The following is a 19071-nucleotide window of genomic DNA, read 5'->3' on the forward strand; positions in this document are numbered from 1 at the left end:
GAGACAGGACCCTGCCCTCCCACAGCACACACAGGAGTGTGTGCAGGGGGTCTAAAGGCAGGAGGATCAGAGATCCAAGGACACAGGGCTGCTGGAGGAGATAAGCTCTGGAAAAGGTCGTTAGCCAGAGAGGTTGGTATTTATCTGGACATGCAAAAAACTATAGGGAAAATGCTGTTAAGTGACAAGGTAAATATTTCAAGTGGTGTTTCCATTAACTCCACACTCCCTTTACAGATTTCCCTTGGTTCTACTCTTGGGCTCAAAGTTGCATTCAGTGACTTTTTGGTTCTTATCTCAATTCTAAATGTTAAACTGCTTGAGTCAACTGATTCTAATAATTTAGAATGTTGTTTCAGTGATTTATTAGATCAACACAAGCCAAAATGAGGGATTATTTGTGAAAGCTTTTTTGAAGCACTTACAGGAAAAAAACATTTCTGAAAACATGAATGAGGTTATTTCTTATGAGAAAAAAAGCATACGTAATTCTCAGGACTTGAAATGAAAGTGTGCAATTTTTCTGAAGGAGTTTGACAATCAAAAGCCCTGAAATTAATAACTTTCTGCCCCCCCCCAACAGTATTCCTGCAAATCTTTCTATGCTTCTAATAAATGTTAGCATTTCTATTGTATTTACTATTGTGCAAAATGCATTTCTGTCATCAATACCTTCATTTATATGAGCCTTTTTGTTGTGCTTTCATTGTTGATATATTAAAGTTATTTATTATTACTTGTTTATTTAAAATCACTTTGCTATGTCACCTTTATATTTCCTGGCTGCATTCAAAATACATATTTAAATAGTTTGTGTTTCTAAGAGAAATAATATTGATATTAATGATAAAATGCTCTGTATTCACTCATGTCTCTCCCAGTGAATTCTTCTGCATGTTTCATAATCTCTTTATGCTTCCTTGCCCTCTTTTGCCAAGACTTTAATTTCTGTTGCATTATGCAGGGTATAAATACCACAAAGGAAATACTGATATTATTTGTTTATAGGGCACCTCACACATTTACAACTCAGGTCCAGAGGTTCTTCTATGGCACAGCTAAGAGAAATGCCAGGTATTTTAGGGCAAAATTCCCATCTGACTTTATAACAGAGATAATTCAGCTCTGCAATATTTGCTTTTAATGATAATGATTCCAGCTCTGATGATAAAACTCCAAATCTTGCAAAAAGTGATTCTCCTTTTTATTTTTTTTTTCTTTTCCACTACTCCTGTGTGATTGTGCAATTATCTCAGCTTTTATTTGTTATCATCTTTTATACCTTGCGGCTGCCAAGAAGAGCTTGAAATGGTGAACTCTGATGTTTCAGGCATTCGAAGGTGTTGAGAAGGGGGAGGTCCCAAGGCAGGGCTCATGAGGCTGAGACAGCGAGGGGCCCTTCTCCATGATCCCGGGGGAGGTGTTGGGGTTCTTCTACAACACTGGGGCATCCTGTCTCCAGTTTGGGCAGGAATTTGCTGCAGGGTCCAGCAGAGCCTCACAGGCTGGCTCTCACCCCCCCTTACCCTCCGAGTGCAGTGAGATGTCCACTGAGATCCAGAGTTAGTGGGTTCTGCCAGGATGCTGTGAACCAGTGGGGCTTTTTAGCTTAAAATACCCCTCAAAAAGAGGTAAGTGCTAGGGGGAGGCTGCAGGATGCCGGTAACACACACATGTGGAAAGTGTGTACTTCCTTCTCCCCCAACTGCTGCCTCCTTTTAACTTCTAAGTTAATCCACTAGTTAATTAAATATATCCATATATATATATATATATATACGAGGAAAAGCCCACAGGTGAACTTCACATATACATAAAACGTTCACCTCTCCCTGCTCCCGACTTGGCTAATGGGATAAGGATAGAGAACAAGCAGCCCCATCTTCCCAAACACCCCCAGGTGCTGCCCAGCGAACGCACTGAGAGCCCCGAGGGGCATCCCCGAGGCTGGCACCGCCGCAGGGTGATCCTGTCCCACCGTCCCTGCAGTGCCAGCAAGGGGATTTGGCAGAGTGACCTGTCAAGAGCAGGGTCAGCCGCAGGTCAGCCCCAAAGAGAGAAAACAGCGATCGCCTCCCGCTTATCAGCGCTTGGGGCGGGCGCAGAGACACCCGTGGGGTGGGAGCAGGGAAAAGGCGGCGGGGATGGCCCGAGGGTCACCCCTGGGTTACCACCCGACAGCTCAGATGGGGGAACAGGAGCTCCAGGCACATTAATCCCTTAGCTCCCACATGGTTACAGCTCTGATACGAAGCCGATATATGCGGAGTAATGGCAAGTACCTGCCCCACCCAAAAAAAGGCGCTTTTCCAGCCAGAATTACATCCGTGTTCATGCCTGACCCAGGAGAGAGCGAAGCTTTGCTGATGCACAGGGTAACCCCATAGAAGGCTCCGGATCCTGCCCAATTTTATTCTCGTGCACCTTGCAGCCTGCGACTATTTATATATTCAAGGCTTAAAAGAACAAAGCGTTTAATCACGTGCTTAACATCAAGGCCACCAGTAGTTTCCCTGACACTGAAGAAATTATTCCCATGTGGAGCACCAAGTCACAGCCTGCTGTGTTGGGACCCACACAGAGCCCTTCTGCAGCCCTGCTCAGAGACATTTTGGGGCAAGTGGGCACAGGAGAAACAACCCCATCTCTGAGAAGCAGCCTGGGGTTTATTGAGAACTCGGTATCATCCAGAGATGGGGTAAAGCAGCTGTCTGAAATGAATGCGACACTCAGGGTTTCGGAGGATTTCTCATTTTTCCTGGTTTCTGATGAACTCTCTCCATTCCACTTGCCTCTGTAAGAAGCTATTTCAATTCTGCACCTTCCCTAGTACCCGTGCCCCTTGTCAGAGCTGCTGTGCTGGTGCTCCATCTCTCTCTATTTTCCCTTAGCCCAGCTGATCCAATCTGGGAATAAAAACAGAGGGAAACAGATGGTCCATTGTACACTCTGCTTCTGCCTGCACCGGCTCCCAACAACCCGGTGCTGGGGCCAGGTCTTGCCTCTGATTTTCCATGTTTCAGGTTAAATGCATGTGCTAAGAGGAATGTGGGCAGGACAGCTTGTGTTCCTGATGGGGGGAGCACCTCAGTCACCCCCTGCTTTGCGATGGTTTCCCTGCAAACGCTGAAGAAATTGGGTGGGAGATGACCCCTGGGGCAGGGATGGGTGTCCTTGAGCCAGGAGCCCCTGGGGTGCCTGCAGGTGACCTTTTTGTCAGCCCTATTAAGCACTGAGTAACTTCTTAAGTGCTACAGCAGTTGGGAAATTCTGAAGTATGATTTTTTATATCAGTGGATTATGTCTATCACAAAAAAAAGGAGGGGGGTAATTTTTACACCTGCAAAGAATTGTGCGTTACCACCTTCCCTTCACAACTTTTATTGTACTATATAATAATTTATTGACATCACACATCAGCTTCAGTACCAAACTCTGCCTCCAGTTAGCCCAACTCCAGAGAAGTTTCTGTTTCAGTTCTGCACAGCAAACATTGGCCACATCCAGCGCAGCAAACACCAGACACAGGCAGCTGGTAGCTCCTAACCCTGCTCCCATTTTCCAGGCTTTCTGCCTACCTTAGGAGACAAGAAAAAGCAGGAGGCTGACCTCCAGCATGATGAATTCCTGCTGAGCTTTTTCCCATTAACTTCAGTAAGGGCTTAATCCAGTGGTTTTCAGAAGCTGGGTGGCTGGTGGGGACTTTTGATGGAGGCAGGGAGAGAAGACAGGGTGTTAACATGTATTTCTGATTAATTATAGTGTTCTCAAGAGTAAGTGAATAATAGTACTGGTCAGAGCCAGGCATCACACGGGTCTCAGCCCTGCAGAGTAAATGGTGTCTGAATTGTGAGTAATGTTGACCTGGCAGAGGCCAGATAAGATACGGATTTTTCATGTCCAGGACTGGACAGAATTCCACATATTGATAACTAAACGCACCAAAATATAGGCAGCACTTAGCAAACAGCTCTTCCTCGCTCTGAGAAATCACATTCAGCTGGGTTAGACAGCAGAAGTGCCCAGCAAGGCAGGTAATTCATAAGAGAACAATTAGGAGATTAAATGACTTCAATAACTTCCAGCCTTGCTGTCTATCTGGTACAAAGATCATCTTTTCCTGTTAATCTGGTGAAAGCCAGGGGCCAAATCCTGCAACATCTAGGAGGGATTTCTACAGGCACCCTAGCAGCTCCCAACTGGAATTAGGTTCCAGTGCCAGCAGATAAAATCACAATTAAACAAGTGCTGGTGTTAAACAAAATTATGGCAGAGTTGTGGAGAGGATGGGGTTGTCCCTGTGCCCTGGGTGTGTTTGGTGGCTGAACACTTCCCATGCATGCTGAGCCAGCACCTTTTATAAATAACTCCTAAATTTACCCTTAGCTCTCAAAGCCATCTCACTCTCCTATGTTAGAGCTGCCCAGAACTACTAAAAATTCACATGACTGTTTTTCAAAGCAAAATAATCTGCTTAAAGTCAGCTGTTTTTGTTTTTAGTCATCTTGAAAACATGAAGATACCCCACTGCTCTGAGAACAGGCAGGAGGAATGCAACAAAATGAATAGTTTGACATTCGTGGTTTTATTTTGGTATATATTTCATATTTATGTCCCATATCTATAGATGATATATATTATTCTATTATTGACCTGTTCAGATGTTGCTCAATGGAAAATGCTCAAAATTTCCAGTTTATGAGCTGTTCTTGGAGGAGAGGTGACTTTTTGACACTGATTTGGAATGAAAAATGGTTTAAATAATCCAAGTTTCCTACAGAATATAAACTCCGCCTTCCAGCCAGGTCTGGGAATGATAATTTTCCTCCTACTCCAGATTTTCTCACTCATTAAAAAAACAAAAAAAGGTAAATGTCATTTTATACACTTGAATTTCTAAGAGTTTTGCCAGGCTAAGTGATGGAGAAATTGTTTCATCCCTTCTGATGGCACTGGTGGAGATGCTGAGAAATGAGCTGTCTTAAATTACATCCTTCTATCAGGAATCTGCTAAAATTTGGACTGAATGAAAACAAGCATTTGCCTAGGAACTGCACTCAGCACCCACAGCATGGTAGGAACAGGTCCCACACTGCCTCCAGCCATTCTCCCTGAGGATGTCACCCCTGCTTACAGAAAGACACTCAGGGGCAGGCAGAGTTAAACCAACCTCAAATATACTAGCGCAGCACATCCACTGCCTTCTCACAAGGTGTCAGAATGAGACATTACTTTAAAAATGGTGGCAAAAATACAAAACCAAACAGAAACTTGAGATGGCTCCATCTTTTCAGCACTGCTCTGTGCTGAGCTTTGCAGACCCCCAGCACTGCTCTGGACCATCTGCCCCAAAACTGAGCCTTGTAGGAACTTTCCTGCTGCACCAACAGCTTTCTCTGGCAGCTGTTGGATGAATGGGGCAGGTCACAGCTCTTACAGATTCATTTCAGACTTTGCAAAGTCAGGAAGATTGTGTCTATTCAGGATTAAAAGTTATCTCCTGCAAACAAGACTTAGGAGCCTGTTTAAAAACCGTGGGCTTTCACAACCGTGGGCTTTAAAACCTGTGGGCTTTAAAAAACATGGGCTTTAAAAACCGTGGGCTTTAAAAACCGTGGGCTTTCCAGCCCAACGCAGCAGCAGCACACAGGGCCACACCAAATTCTTCTTTTATGAATCATGAAATAGATGCTGCTTTAAAGCTTATGGGTATTTGTAAACTGGGAGCTCTGACTGAAGCCAGTGTTTGACCCCCTCGCATTCCCGGCCGGACACATCCTGGCATGGCTCATTGAAGATGCCCGTGCTCTGCGCTCTGCCTTGTCACAGGGAGATATGGCACACAGATGGAATGATCATATTGGCCTCCAAAGGAAAATATTTAACCCAGAGATGTCAATGGAATATAGAAATGATGGTTAAAATCCCAGAAGCCTGGCTTGTTTTTGTCTTTTTCCTTTCATCTAGCACTTTGGGTCATGCCATCACTTATACGCTTCAGCCCAAACAGGCAATTGCTGAGTTAAGAACCTGGAGTTCAAAGTGAACCATAAACCTTAGTCTATAAGATAAATCATACAAATTACTTTACAGAAATAAATAGAACATTTGGGAGAGAGGTTATCTTCTTGCCTTCAGTTTACATCTCTAATGACTGTAAGTTCACAAATGCATTCTGTCAAGAATATAAACATTACTTTTATTATACCAAAGACAGATATTTATGATCAACTTTTACAGTATGGCCGGCCAGCTTAGAGGAAAACCCTGGAATCTGGGCAAGAATGTAGAAACTTTGTCGTGATAATTATTAAATTTGTGGGCACCTTTTTAAAGCACAGTGAACTCTACTCAGAAAAAAACCTTACCACGTGGGTTAAACTGCAGAAATGAGGTTTTAAAACAGTGGCCAGGGCTGAGCTTTGCTAAATTTTTCTTGTGCAAGTGGTGCTGACATGCAGAAATAGGTGTTCCCACACAAACACACCCAGGTGGGATTTCTCTAAAACTTTGAACTCATCTTTCCCACAGTTCTCAATGATTTTATTATTGCAGCCTTGCACAGTGCTGTGTTTCAGGGCACAATCCTTGCTCTTCTGGTCTTGTTGCCAGAGGAATTTCATTTGGATTAGACTAGTCACTCAATCTTTTTTTTTTTTCTATGGCATAGTATAATAAGGGAAAAAAATATTAGATGATAAAAAGATTTTTGCTGAAACTGGGTGTTGGAGAGGTCAGAGAAACACGGAGTCAAGATCACAGCATGAAAACAGGTCCCAGTCTTTTTCTTAAAGTATTACTTCATTCTGCTCTGTCCAGACAACATTAGAGTCCCCAACAAACCAAAACTTTTTTTACTGCTCTTTGAAATGCTCCTCTTGCAAAGCAGGAGAACTGCTTGTGTAGGATGCAGTTTAGGTACCTGACCTGAAGCTCCTGTCATGCAGGAGATGGGCATAGATAACATTTGCCTTGCACAAATCCAGGAATATTGAAGTACATTGCTGTTGTGGAAATCTGACCTCTGCCCCTTGCTCTGTCTTTAGGATAAGGCTGGCTGAGGAGAGGTTGGGCTGTCTGGGACAGGAGGTCCTGCTTGTGCCCTGGGAAGTCGTGACATCAAGTGTTTTCACTGCTTGATGGACTCAGGGTGTTTTTGGGGAAAGAGAGAGCAGATCCAGGTCCAAAAGGATAAGACAAATACCTCCCTGAGCCCCAGAGGCAGCTCCGCAGAGCAGCGAGAGCATTTGGGCTCTGCTCCATCTCATCTCACTTACCCCTCCAAAACAAGTCCCTCTGAGCCCAAGCTAAGCTTAATTAGCAAAGCAAACGTGGGCACGGCTCCATTCCCAGTGCCTGGGCTGTTTTACGTAAGCCCACGGGTATTTCCCATCTCAGCCAAATCAGCACCTCTCCAGAGCCCTCTTCCCTCCCCAGAAAAGTGCCTGTTTTGGAGAAGAAGAGGAAAGGCTCACACCAAAACCGTTCTGCACCTCGTATTGCTGGGCTGCATGTGTTCTGTGAGTGCAGCAGTCATGGATAAGGTATGAGAAATTGGACATGAGACTGCATTTCCTGCTCATGCATCTGCTGGATAAGCTGTTTGGAGCCTGCTGCTCCATCCAGAGATTGTTTCTTTCCTGCATCATGGTTGTCACAGTGTCTCTGGTTGGTTGGGCTAAGTTATGTCTGGGAAGGGGAGGAAGAGAAGAGAAGAGAAGAGAAGAGAAGAGAAGAGAAGAGAAGAGAAGAGAAGAGAAGAGAAGAGAAGAGAAGAGAAGAGAAGAGAAGAGAAGAGAAGAGAAGAGAAGAGAAGAGAAGAGAAGAGAAGAGAAGAGAAGAGAAGAGAAGAGAAGAGAAGAGAAGAGAAGAGAAGAGAAGAGAAGAGAAGAGAAGAGAAGAGAAGAGAAGAGAAGAGAAGAGAAGAGAAGAGAAGAGAAGAGAAGAGAAGAGAAGAGAAGAGAAGAGAAAGAAAGGGGGGAAAAAGGGAGCATGTTGAAGACAAAAGCATTTAAGCCCGGACATGTCTGTGAGCATGTGTGTGACACATTCATGGGCTGGTCTGTCAGAAGCAGGGATGTAAAATCTGTGCCCCCAGTCGTGCTCAGCAAATCAAAGGGTGGAATGGAAGAAAGAAGGAATTCCTCAGCTCTGCCTATGCCTGCAGATCTTGCCCAAATGTTGCTGGCTCAAATGTTGCTCCCCCCTCCAAGCAGTGGAGCTGCAGGGAAGTCTGGGGTGCAGACCAGCTCCCAGTGAGGATTTCGTGTCTCCAGTGCTCCCCAAATCCTGAATGCAGGAACCCGGGTCAGCACTGAGCGGTGGGAGGACGGGCTGCAAGCTGCTCCTCAGTGCTGATGAGAGCAAATGATCAGTGACCAAGAGAGCTCTGGGCTTCTCCCCTCGGGACAGCATCTGCCTGGGAAGCAGAGAGGACAGGAGGGAGAGGAAGGGCCAGGAGGGCTTGGGCACGGGTGAGTTTTGGGGTGGTTGGGTTTGTGAGGGGCGGCAGGAGGGAGCAGGGCTGCATCTCCACAGAAGGTCAGCAAACAGCAGCAGTGTCATTGTCCCCAGTGTCACCAGTGCCACCACACCCAAATCTCCTCCCAGCTCCACTGGGGCACATCAGAGTGTGCCAGCTGCTCTCTGTCTCCCCTTTGCACCTTTCTGCTTTGCATACGGGGGCTGTGATAAAGATGAGAACCTCACCTCTGCTGTATAAACCCAAGGGACCATTTAAAAACCTTTCCCGATGGGGGGATGTCTCCACTCCCTCACAGCAATGCACCAGAGGGTGTTTTGATAAACTGATTGTATCCACAGCTCAAGTGGATGGGGGTTTCTGGAAAAAGTCCAGGGATTTTCTGCTCCATTTGACATCTCCCACACAGGCTCCTCCCTTTTGTTCCAAGCAGAAGTGTTACTTTCCTTCTCTTTCCTTACCTCTTTTTTTTTTTTTTTTCCAGAGGGAATCAAGATACAGGATAGGAAGGAGCACAAATGAACAAACAAACAAAAAGCCAAGAGAAATTATTTTTCCATTGAATCATGCAGAAAAAGGCCTACTCCTTTCAAATGGAACTGAACAGCCAAGAAATTCTGAGAAAAATGGTATTCAATGGGAGAAATGCATGGAGCAAAATAGTTTTTTATTCACTGGAGATGTTTTGCAGGAATGGTGACCCCTCCAGCCCCTGCTCCTGTGCCACCTGCCCTGAGAGCAGAGATCAGGGGCACAGACAGAGCCCAGCCATCATCTCCACCCTTGAGCTCGCCCTTCGTGCAGAACTAACCATTGCCCATAGGTTGATATTGGGATTTATTAATAATTTGATTTAAATGGCCTCTCAGGGCTCTTCATTACTTGACTGCTGGGGTGGAAGCACCAATAAAAATGTTGTATTTTAGCATAGAACTGAGAGTAGGAGCTGTTAACTGTGTCCCTGATGGGGTGTCCCTGCTTCAGCAGAGCCTGTTCCTTGGAAGACCCAGCCATTTTCCCCCACATTCCTCTCTCTTGCACTGGAGCCACCCTCTGAAGGGCTGTCCTCTCCATAATTAATTACAACTTGCATTAAAACCAGTGCTCTTAATATGAGCTTTGTCACAACCACAGATTAATGGGGTATCTGGATGTACACAGCGAAAACTTCTCTTTGTTGCAGCCATTTGTAACACACAAGTATTCCAGGATTATTCCAGGCAATAAGCAGGCCAGGATAACAGTGATTATCCATGAAAATGAACGATGGAAAATGTTTTAATACAATGGTTTACACAAGTAGTAGTATAAAAAAAACATCTCCCAGGCATCTTACCTGAATGATAAATGAAAACAGAGCCTCAAATAACAATAACAATGTAAAACAATTTGGGAAGCATTTTTTAAGCAGCACCCTGGTTATAGTCCAAAGAAAATACATGCAAAAGAATATTCAAAATCCCAAGCTTTACATTGACTTTGGCCAGCTCCCAGTTCTTGGGTATAATGCTTTCTCCCAAAGTTTTGCAAGTAAAACAAGTTTTTTGAATGAGGACCTGGTCCAGCCAGGTGCTGAGCATGCTCCATTCTCACTGAGGTCATCAACATCCACAGTTTGCAGGACAAACCTAATGCAGAGGTCAAAAAAATACTCCATAATGAAATCCATCACATGATACTCCCCAAAAAATGAAACTTTCAGGACCCTCTCCTTAATTGTGTAATGCTTTTTTTTCCTTTAGTTGTTTGTTTTTTTGTTTTTTGGGGTTTTTTTTAAATTAAAAATAGCAGAGATTTGAATACTGAAGTCACTGCTGGAAGCTGTTCCGGCATCTCAGTGACCGTGAGGCCCATGGAGCTGGATGCTGCTCTCAAGGTTAAGGCCAAACCCTCCCTGCTCCACTCGTGGGAGCAGCCTGATGCTTGGGAGCAGCTTCTGGAAATGCTCCTGCACACAAGCTGCCCCTCCAGCCCCGAGCACGGCGCAGGATTGGGCTCTGAGCCCTTAATCCCCGCAGTGAGAAGTGGAACACTGCACACAAGATGTAGCAACCAAATAGATTTAGTTGGGAGGTTAGTCTCAAGAACCCTTATCTGATCACTGACAGTAATTTATCACACAGAACCCATCATTAGTGTCAAGCTGTTTTATTACCCACTAACTTAACACTGTTTTACCAAGAGTCAAGTGTGATGTCGCTCATGTTAAAGTAATTTACAGCTAATAGATATGAGGTAGGAGTCAATGTTGGCTCTCTGAGTTCCTTTCATACTCTGTGCTAGCTCCCCTCATTTTGCTCAGTAGGCAAATGAGGGAGCAAGGAGAGGCAGCAATGAAGGGGAAACCAGCCCAAGCACACATGGGACAGCTTTGAATTCAGCATCTTTCACTTTGAGTACAAGAACTCACTCAAATGCATGAACTCTGATATCCAAGAGCTGAAAAGGAGAGTAAGAATTAAGAGACAATTACAAGTAATCTGATGTGTGGGACAAGATGTGGGGAGTGCTTTGACCCCGTGGAAGTTCCATCACATCAGCAGTGGGGGAATCCCCCCAGAAGTCACATCACATACCCCCAAATCCTACAAAATATTTCTCACCAGGAAAGAATAAGCTCAGGCTGATTTGACATTGCCTTTTCAGTGGTCTCAGCTGATGGTGAGAGTTCCCCTAAACTGGAACACAAAGAGAAGTTACAGAAACCTCGATAAGGAGTTTTGTTGCAAAAAAATTGAGACAATTGTGCATGAACTTTGTTTTTTTTCCCTGCCTTCCCCATCTGTCCAGCCAATTCTGTTCGGTCTTCAGGTCTGCCCCAGTGCAGGCTGTGTTTATAAGGGAATACATTTCCCATTTCCAAGCACTTTCCATCTCCTCTAATGAATCCTCCTGCTGACGTCTCCAGGATCCATATTCTTAGCCTGCTAGACATTCAGAGATAATCCTGACTAATGTGTATATATTCAAAGAGCTTTATTGTGGAGAATTGTACATTTGGGTTAAGGGAAAGGGCATCCTATATCAGCTCACCTCTCCAATTTTATACCCATTAAAACCATTTTAAATCACTGCATCTGCTCTTATTTCCTCTGGAAGTTCCTAAACTTTTGGCTATTTGCATGTTGACTTCAAATGGTCCTGGAGGTGTGACCCTTCAAGGGGCTGCAGAGAAGGTCTCTAGGGATTAAATTTTAACAGTTCTTGGGATCTCAGGTAAATATGTTGCTTTGACAACACACCTGGTCTATAAATCCTTGGAGCATCTCTTTTGTCAGCTCTGTCAATAACTGTCCTGGTCTGTAAATTCTGTTTGATCAAACAGCTTTGGGAAACACATGATTTCAATGGTGACCTCTGTTTCAACCCACACCACCAATTGTATGCAGATTGGCCAATGGCCCCTGAAAGGAAGACCCTCAACTTTTGGCTGAAGGAAAGGACCAGCTGACCAGATGTGAGTCTGAAGGTTTGGAAGAGCTGGACAATGGTTAAACTCTACCTAGAGATTGGCCTGGGTACAGTCAGATGGGAAATACATGCTCATAATTTTCTTCCCTTCCATGGGGAACTGAATGAAAGCTTGCCAGGACTTCTGCTTCTGCATATCTCTGCTCTCTTAAAATCATTCCAGAGGTTTCTCATAACACATGGCTTTGCTCAGGCTGTTCCTGTGGAATCTCAAGAGCGATCAGGAGATTGTGAGTGGCCCTTGGCCATGTTCTCCCTGGCCACAGCACTGGTGGGCTTCCACTGTGCTGGGAGAAAGCAGCTGGGCAGGACCAGCTGTAATCCAGGGCTAAATCTCTCATGGTGCAAATCCCAGGTTCTGGCTTTTCTTTCTACTTGCAAAAGTAATAAAAAGCTTTAGTGTCTCACTCCCCAGCTCCAGAGCTTTCAACCATGGAAGCCACTGCATCTCTTGGGCAGCCCAGAGAGACAAAGGAGTGCTTTGCTTCCCACTCTGGCCAAACCAGCTGCCTCTCCACCTCTCCCTCTCCATACCACCTCTCCAACTGATTGGAGCCATGTTTTCATGACAAAGCAGATGAAAAATGCAGCCAGTGAGGGCTGAGAAAGTGAAAAATAAAGCTAGAAGAGGTCAGGGATGCAGCCAAAGAGGCAGAGAGGAGTGGGAAGAGAAGTTCCATGAGGTAGAAGAGATTTGCTGATCCAAACCAAGGCAGCTCAGATGTGGCAGAGAAGCTGTGAAAGGACAGCACAACCTGCAGTGAGTGTGGGCAGGAAGAATATTGGGCATGGGGATATTCAAATGAAGCACAGCAAAGCAATGCAGGGAACACTAAATTTAGTTCTATTAGGTAGAAAAGACTGTGCCATTCATCTGTCATATCCTTTCTTATCCTTGCTTATGAGAAGTCACAGTGCCATTTCTCCCTCACGAAAACTATTTTTAGACCCATAAAACACAACAGGAGAGAGATGTAAAATGAAAAGGAGCCCATAATGCAGATAGTGTCCCAAATTCGTCCCTAGGGCACCTTTATCAACTCCAGTGGAAGACTTCCACCAGACGTTCATTCAGATCTGTGTTTAGAAGAGTAAATCTGTGTAATGCTGAGCTTTTGAGTCAGGAACTTCACACCAAGCCTGAAATGGAAAAAAAAAAAAAAGTGCTTCTAGTTATAGATACCAAATAAAGCAGAAAACAAGCATTAATAGCATAGGTGATTTAGGGAAGAAATTGTACAAGATGTGAAATTCTGTCTCTGTTAGTGCAGAGTTAAATAAAACTCCAGTAAGTAAAATGAGGGAGAGTCATGTTTTGGGATGGTGCCGTACTCTGGGCCTTCGGAATCAAATCCATGCAGCCCCCTGATTAAAACAACAGACTTCTGCAGACCTTGGAAGAAGAAACCACCTTCTATGTAGCCAGATTCTCAAGTGGTTGGATTTACTAAGTGCATAACTTCTTACTATTTTTATTTTAAATGAAAAATTTCTTGCTTCCTTCTACTCTGTACACACATGTACGGATTTAAAAAGTGGAGATCTGGATTCAAAGCAGCTATTAAAAACAGGATTTATCCCATGCTCATGACAAGGACTCCTGTCCTGCAACTACATGTAAATGTGGCCAGGTAGACTCACCTGCAGGTGACACCCTCCAGACCCTCCACAATCCTTCCCTCCAAGCAAAGATGCTCAAAGAACCAGGAATGATTCCAGATGGGCAAGGGCTGCAGAAACCATGAGGAAGGTAACACAGGTACAGCCTTGCTGGAAGATCATTTGTGTAGGGGGTGAACACAACCAAAATCTGCACCTCTGTTCATTGAGTAGTTTGGGAAGGCAAACCTCCAAAACAGACCCATATTCAGGAAGCACAGAGCATCTAAATTCTGTAAAGCAAATTTTAAGGTGAGTGGGTGTTGTCTCATTTTCAAATATGGGGTTCAATGTTGTATTGACAACTTGAAGTCTTTCCACCATGGAGGGTGGTTGGAAGTGTATCCAACCAGAGAGCAGGGCCACAGCACCAGTCAGACAACTTCTCAGTCTCCCACTTTTCTTCAAAGCAGATGAAATCAGCAGTGCTTCCTCAAAGTCATTGCACTTGTAAGGAATAATGAACTGAGGGTCTCCCTACTTGCCAGATGGATTTTTCTTTTTTAATCCTTGAGATGTTCGTATTTCCAGCTTCCTCTTGGCATCCCACATAGAGAGGGGCTCTGTTTATGAGAACACTGCTGTTGATATTAGAGCTCATTACTCCAGAGCCCAAAGCTTTACGGAAAAACACCCAGTATCACGAGACTTGTGATGAAGCAAATGAGCTCATACCCCAGAGATGTCCAGCTGGGAGATTCCACTTGATGGAAACACTATACAAATATCTCCAAATTACTTGGGCACCAACATCGCACCTCCCAACATTTAGTAGTAACATAATGGTCCCAATTTCCTTCGCTGGCATGGGAAGAGGAAGATCCTTTGCACGTTTCTCCCAACCAAGCAACAACCAGGTTACATCATGACTTTGGTGGCCGAAGCTCCTCGCTTTCCTCCCTCCCCCACCCCAGGAACAATGGCTAACTGTTCTTTTTCCATCTATAAATTTGTCTGAGTTAACAGTTCCCAAGATCTGGCAGCAAGCTGGAGCTGGGAGTGAGCTGAGAGATAGGAGAGTGACAGTCTGAAATGAAACACAGAGCTGCTGGGCCTGCAGCCGTCAGACAGGAGCCTGGCTCCCTCCCTTAAAGATTAGCGAGACTCCTTCTCTGGAGCCCTCCGCATTCCCCAAAATCCTAGCAACAAAGTGCTGTCTCTCAGCCGCCAATGAATCATGTGAATTTAACCTTTCACCTGGCCACAAGAAGGTTAATATACCAAAATAGCCCCCTTATTTTTTTTCTTCCCCCATTTTTTGTCCATAGTGGCACTGGGGAGCACAAAGAAAAACCTGCATGGCTGTACAGTCTCTGGAAGTGGTTTGATATCAGACTCCTGCCAGGACTGGGCTGGCATGCCCAGCATCAGCCCACCAGGCTGGAGTTTGTACAGGGAAATAGTTTCCATTACACAGTACAGAAGGTTTTTGCCTCTCCTTGCCTGGCTGGTGCCTTTCTGTGCCCTCCAGCTCCAAACCCACAAAGATTTACCCAAGGCGTCCCCCAGCGTGCCCACGTCTTGAGTCACCCACCGCTCCTGCCCATGGCAAAACTCCTGGAGAACTTCCCAGATGGGGTCAGACCCTCATCCCCTGCAAGATGCTGAGCCCTCCTAGGTTTGTGTATCCTCCTTGGGCTGGAACTCCTTGTCCTTTGGGCTTGGGGCAAAGTTAGAGCCCTCAGAGTCCCCTGCATTAAACTAACATGGAGACCAGTTTGCCCATCTGCAAGAAAATTATGTGGTATATCCCTCACAGGGAATTCCTGTGCTCACTGGGTCTGCCATGTCAGCCAAAGGATTTCCTGACCACTCTGCAACTTGGAGTTTCTGTCAAATCTTCCTGGAAGGAAAATTAATTTTAAACAATTTGGGTCCAAATCACACAAGCAAAGGTCACTTTTAGGAGGCACATGCTAAATTACCCATCTGAGGGGGCACATGTTGCAGTTGGCATTTTGTACCCTTTCAATACTGAAGGAAAAGGGCTGATACGTGTAGCCATTTTTGTATTTTGAGAGGCTGGAAGAATGGCTGAGACTGAAGCACCCCAGAATAAAGGGTCTGTACGGGACAGCAAGCAACATCACTCTACAGGACACCTTTTATTTCCCATGCCAGTGAAATCCTTGTGGGCTTAGGAAGAAAACAGGATCTCAGATCAAGAAGGGGGAAAAAATCAAATACTTTCCCCCACCTCTATCACAACCCCTCTTCCTGAGAGCCACAGACAAAAGCACATATAACAGGAGATAAATATTTTTGGCAGACCCTGCTGTTTATTTAACCCTTTTGAGACACAGCCCTCTGGCATCCCCTCACTCTTCCAGGCACAAAACTTGTCTGTCCCTTTCTGGCTGAGCTGGGGTAGCTCAGTCCTTGCCCACAGCCTCCCTTTGGATGGGGCCTCCCCCAGCCCTGGCTGTGTCCATCACAGCACCGCCTTTGGAATCAGCCTGGCCTCTACTGCAGGAGGTACCCGAGCTTGGTCCCTGGGCAGGGACCAGCGCATCCCTTGGAGAGTGGGTAGGAAGGGGCTGGGAGTAGGATGGAGGGATACAAACCTGGGAATGTGGATTTGGCAATGTGTCAGCAATGGAGACTGGGGATGCAGGAGATACAGGCCCTTCTGGTCCCATCCTGTCCATCTCCCTCATTCACAGGCGGAGGAAGCAGCTCCTGGGTCCTTGCTGCTCCCCGGGGCAGTTTGTCCTTCTGTTTGGGAGCTGGGAACAGAGCCGGGGAGCAGCTCAATGCCACCCCAGAGCTGAAGGGCTGAAATGTGCAATGGGTTTCCCTTTGTAGCTGGTGGCTCTGGACGGGGGGATCGGAGGGGGCCCGGTGCTGGCTGGGCCGGCGATCCAGGGCAGAGCCCGGAGCGGGCATCGCATGGGCTCGATTCGGAGCACGGAGCTCACCCTGCCCGGCATCCCCGAGGGCAGTGGGCTGTGAAATGCCTCTGAGCCCCGGGGGAGGATGCTGCAGCCCGGGGGAGGCAGAGGAAGGAAAGGGTACATAATTAATTGCCACCTCCCAGTGCACAGAGAGGAAAGGTAACCGAAGTTTCCACGCTCGGGTTGAGCCTTGCTGCGCTGCCCGGTGCAGCAGAAGTGGGAACGTTTCTGCCCTTCTCTCTCCACTTGCCTTTTCTTTTTTTTTTTCCCTTGGCTTTTCCGTGAGGGAGGGGGAGACTAAAAGCCCCCTCCGGGACGGTGCAGGACTCTCCCACGCGTCCAGCCCGCGCAGGACTCACAAATCAGCCGGAGCAGGATTAGGGCCGGGGGGCCGGGGCGCCGGGCAGTCTGTCCCTGCCCGGGGGAGCCTCACCTGGAGGGGTCAGGGCTCCCTCGGGGCCGTGTGGAGCAGCACTAGCCCCTCTGGAACTCAGCCGGAGCCAAGCTGTGCCTGCACGGTGCGGTGAGGGGCCGCTGGCGGTATTTAGGAAGAGGTCGGTCCCTTTCCAAACCCCTCAAAATAAGCGGTCGAATCCCGAGGGAAGAGCGGAGCCGGGTCCGACTCAGCCCGTCAAACGGACCGCGAGTCCGGCAAGGTCTGTGCCCCGGGATCAAAGCTCCCGGAGGTACCAGGGTACCTCTCCCGAGAGGCCTTCCCGCCTGTCCCACCTCCAAACGGGCATGGAAAAACGGGATCGGGGATTCCGGGCATCACCCTCACCCGAGCTGCGTTAGAATTTTTGTATCTAATCCTCTCCGTGAGCTCGGCAGCGGTGTGCGGCCGCCACGTCGGGGTGCCCTCGGCGGGGCAGCGAGCACCGGGAGAGCCGCGCGGTCCCCATGTCCCCCACTCCGGTGTGACTTCCCCGAGCACAATGCGCACGGAACTTCGCCACTGCCACCGCTGCCACGCTGGCACCTTCCCTCCCACTTCATATAAAGCATCGCCCACCGGGCCTTCCTCGCAGAGGAAGAACTCCGGGCCCCCTGCCTGCCCCCTTTACCCATCGCAGCCCAAAATCCTACAAACACCCCAAACCACGGGGCCTCTCAGGCGTGGGTAACACCACCCCGGGCCGGTGCTCAGCGGGGACTGGAGCTGGGGCCAGTCCGGAGGCTGGTGCTGGAATTCTCGGTTGTGGCAGCACCTGCACGGAGCTGCTCCGCGCCCGCGGGCGCTGCTGGAGAGGCTGCGGGAGAAGCCGCTCCTTGGACCCGCCACCTCTCGCCGCGGCCTCGGTGGGGCGAGAACCCGGCAGCCCCGATACCGCCGGAGGGGAAAATGCGTTGAAAAACTAGCTAAAAAAAAAAAATAAATAAATAAGCAAACAGAAAAACCCAACAACTAGATGGATCTGACCGCAGACACGCCACAGGTCCGCGGGCAGGTTTTCGCGCACGGTGGTTTCCTCCGCAGTGAACACACTCACCGGGCACATCACTCCGGATTTAGCAGTGCCTCGTTTATTTCAACGTTTTCACATTTATTTGAACGCCAGAAGCGATCGGAGAGAGCAGTCCGTACGTAATTAAAAAAAAAAAAATGTGTAATAAATTACAGTTAAATAACATGTTGAAATTGTGAGAAGTGGAAACCCACGCGAAACGAAACGAAGGAAACTGCAGCGGTGGCTCAGCCACAGCAACGAAGGGTTTGGGGCTGGTTTTCTATAGGTACGGTTTTATCCGTGCCGCCGCGGGGCTGGGGCTTCCCGGGTTTTTATTTTCCTTTTCTATAGCTTTTTCACATTAAAAATATATATATATATATTTTTCTGCCTTTTTTTTCTTTTAATGTCCTTTTTCTCCCTAATTTTTGTCTCTTATTTGTTAGGGGTTTTAAAAATTTTGTTTAGATTCGGTTTTTCTTTGTTTGTTTGGGAGGAATTAGTTGTTTTGGTTTTGTTTTCTTCTTTTACTCTGCGGACACAGGGACACAGGGATACCCTGCGAGCCGTAAACGGCCGCTTTCGCGAGCAAATAAATATATCTCCAGCCAGTTGCGTTGCATTATTCCGAGGGAAATAGCTGGCATTCCTGCACCAGTTTATTTTGGAGCTGAAATTTCCCACCCTTCCCGCAGCGCTGCTCCCTGCGGAGGCGAGGCTGGACGGGCTCCGCCGGGCGCCGGGAGCGCACGGGCGGGCAGCGCGGGGCTGCGTTACCGGAGCGCTCCCGGGGCCGAGCGGGGCCCGATCCAGTCGGGAGAGGCCTGCGGGTGACAAAATGCTGTCGGCCCAGGGATGGAGCGAGGGGCGGGTGAGATTCGCTGAGGGTTTTCCCCCGTTTCTCTGGGGAGGAGATAGGGGAGCAGCGACTTTGTGCGAAAGCGCAATAATTCCGGGGAACAAATGCCGGTAACGATGGAATTATTTCCTCGCTAGCCGGTACCGGAGAAGAGTTAAATCGGCTGAATTACCCTGGGTAAGCGGGCTGCTGGGACTAAGAGCTCCTTCCCCTCTGAAATCCCTTCGCCGACGGGGAACAACCGGGAGAAGTTTTTTT

This window comes from Cinclus cinclus, chromosome 18 (genome assembly GCF_963662255.1).
Source record: "Cinclus cinclus chromosome 18, bCinCin1.1, whole genome shotgun sequence".
NCBI lineage: Eukaryota > Metazoa > Chordata > Aves > Passeriformes > Cinclidae > Cinclus > Cinclus cinclus.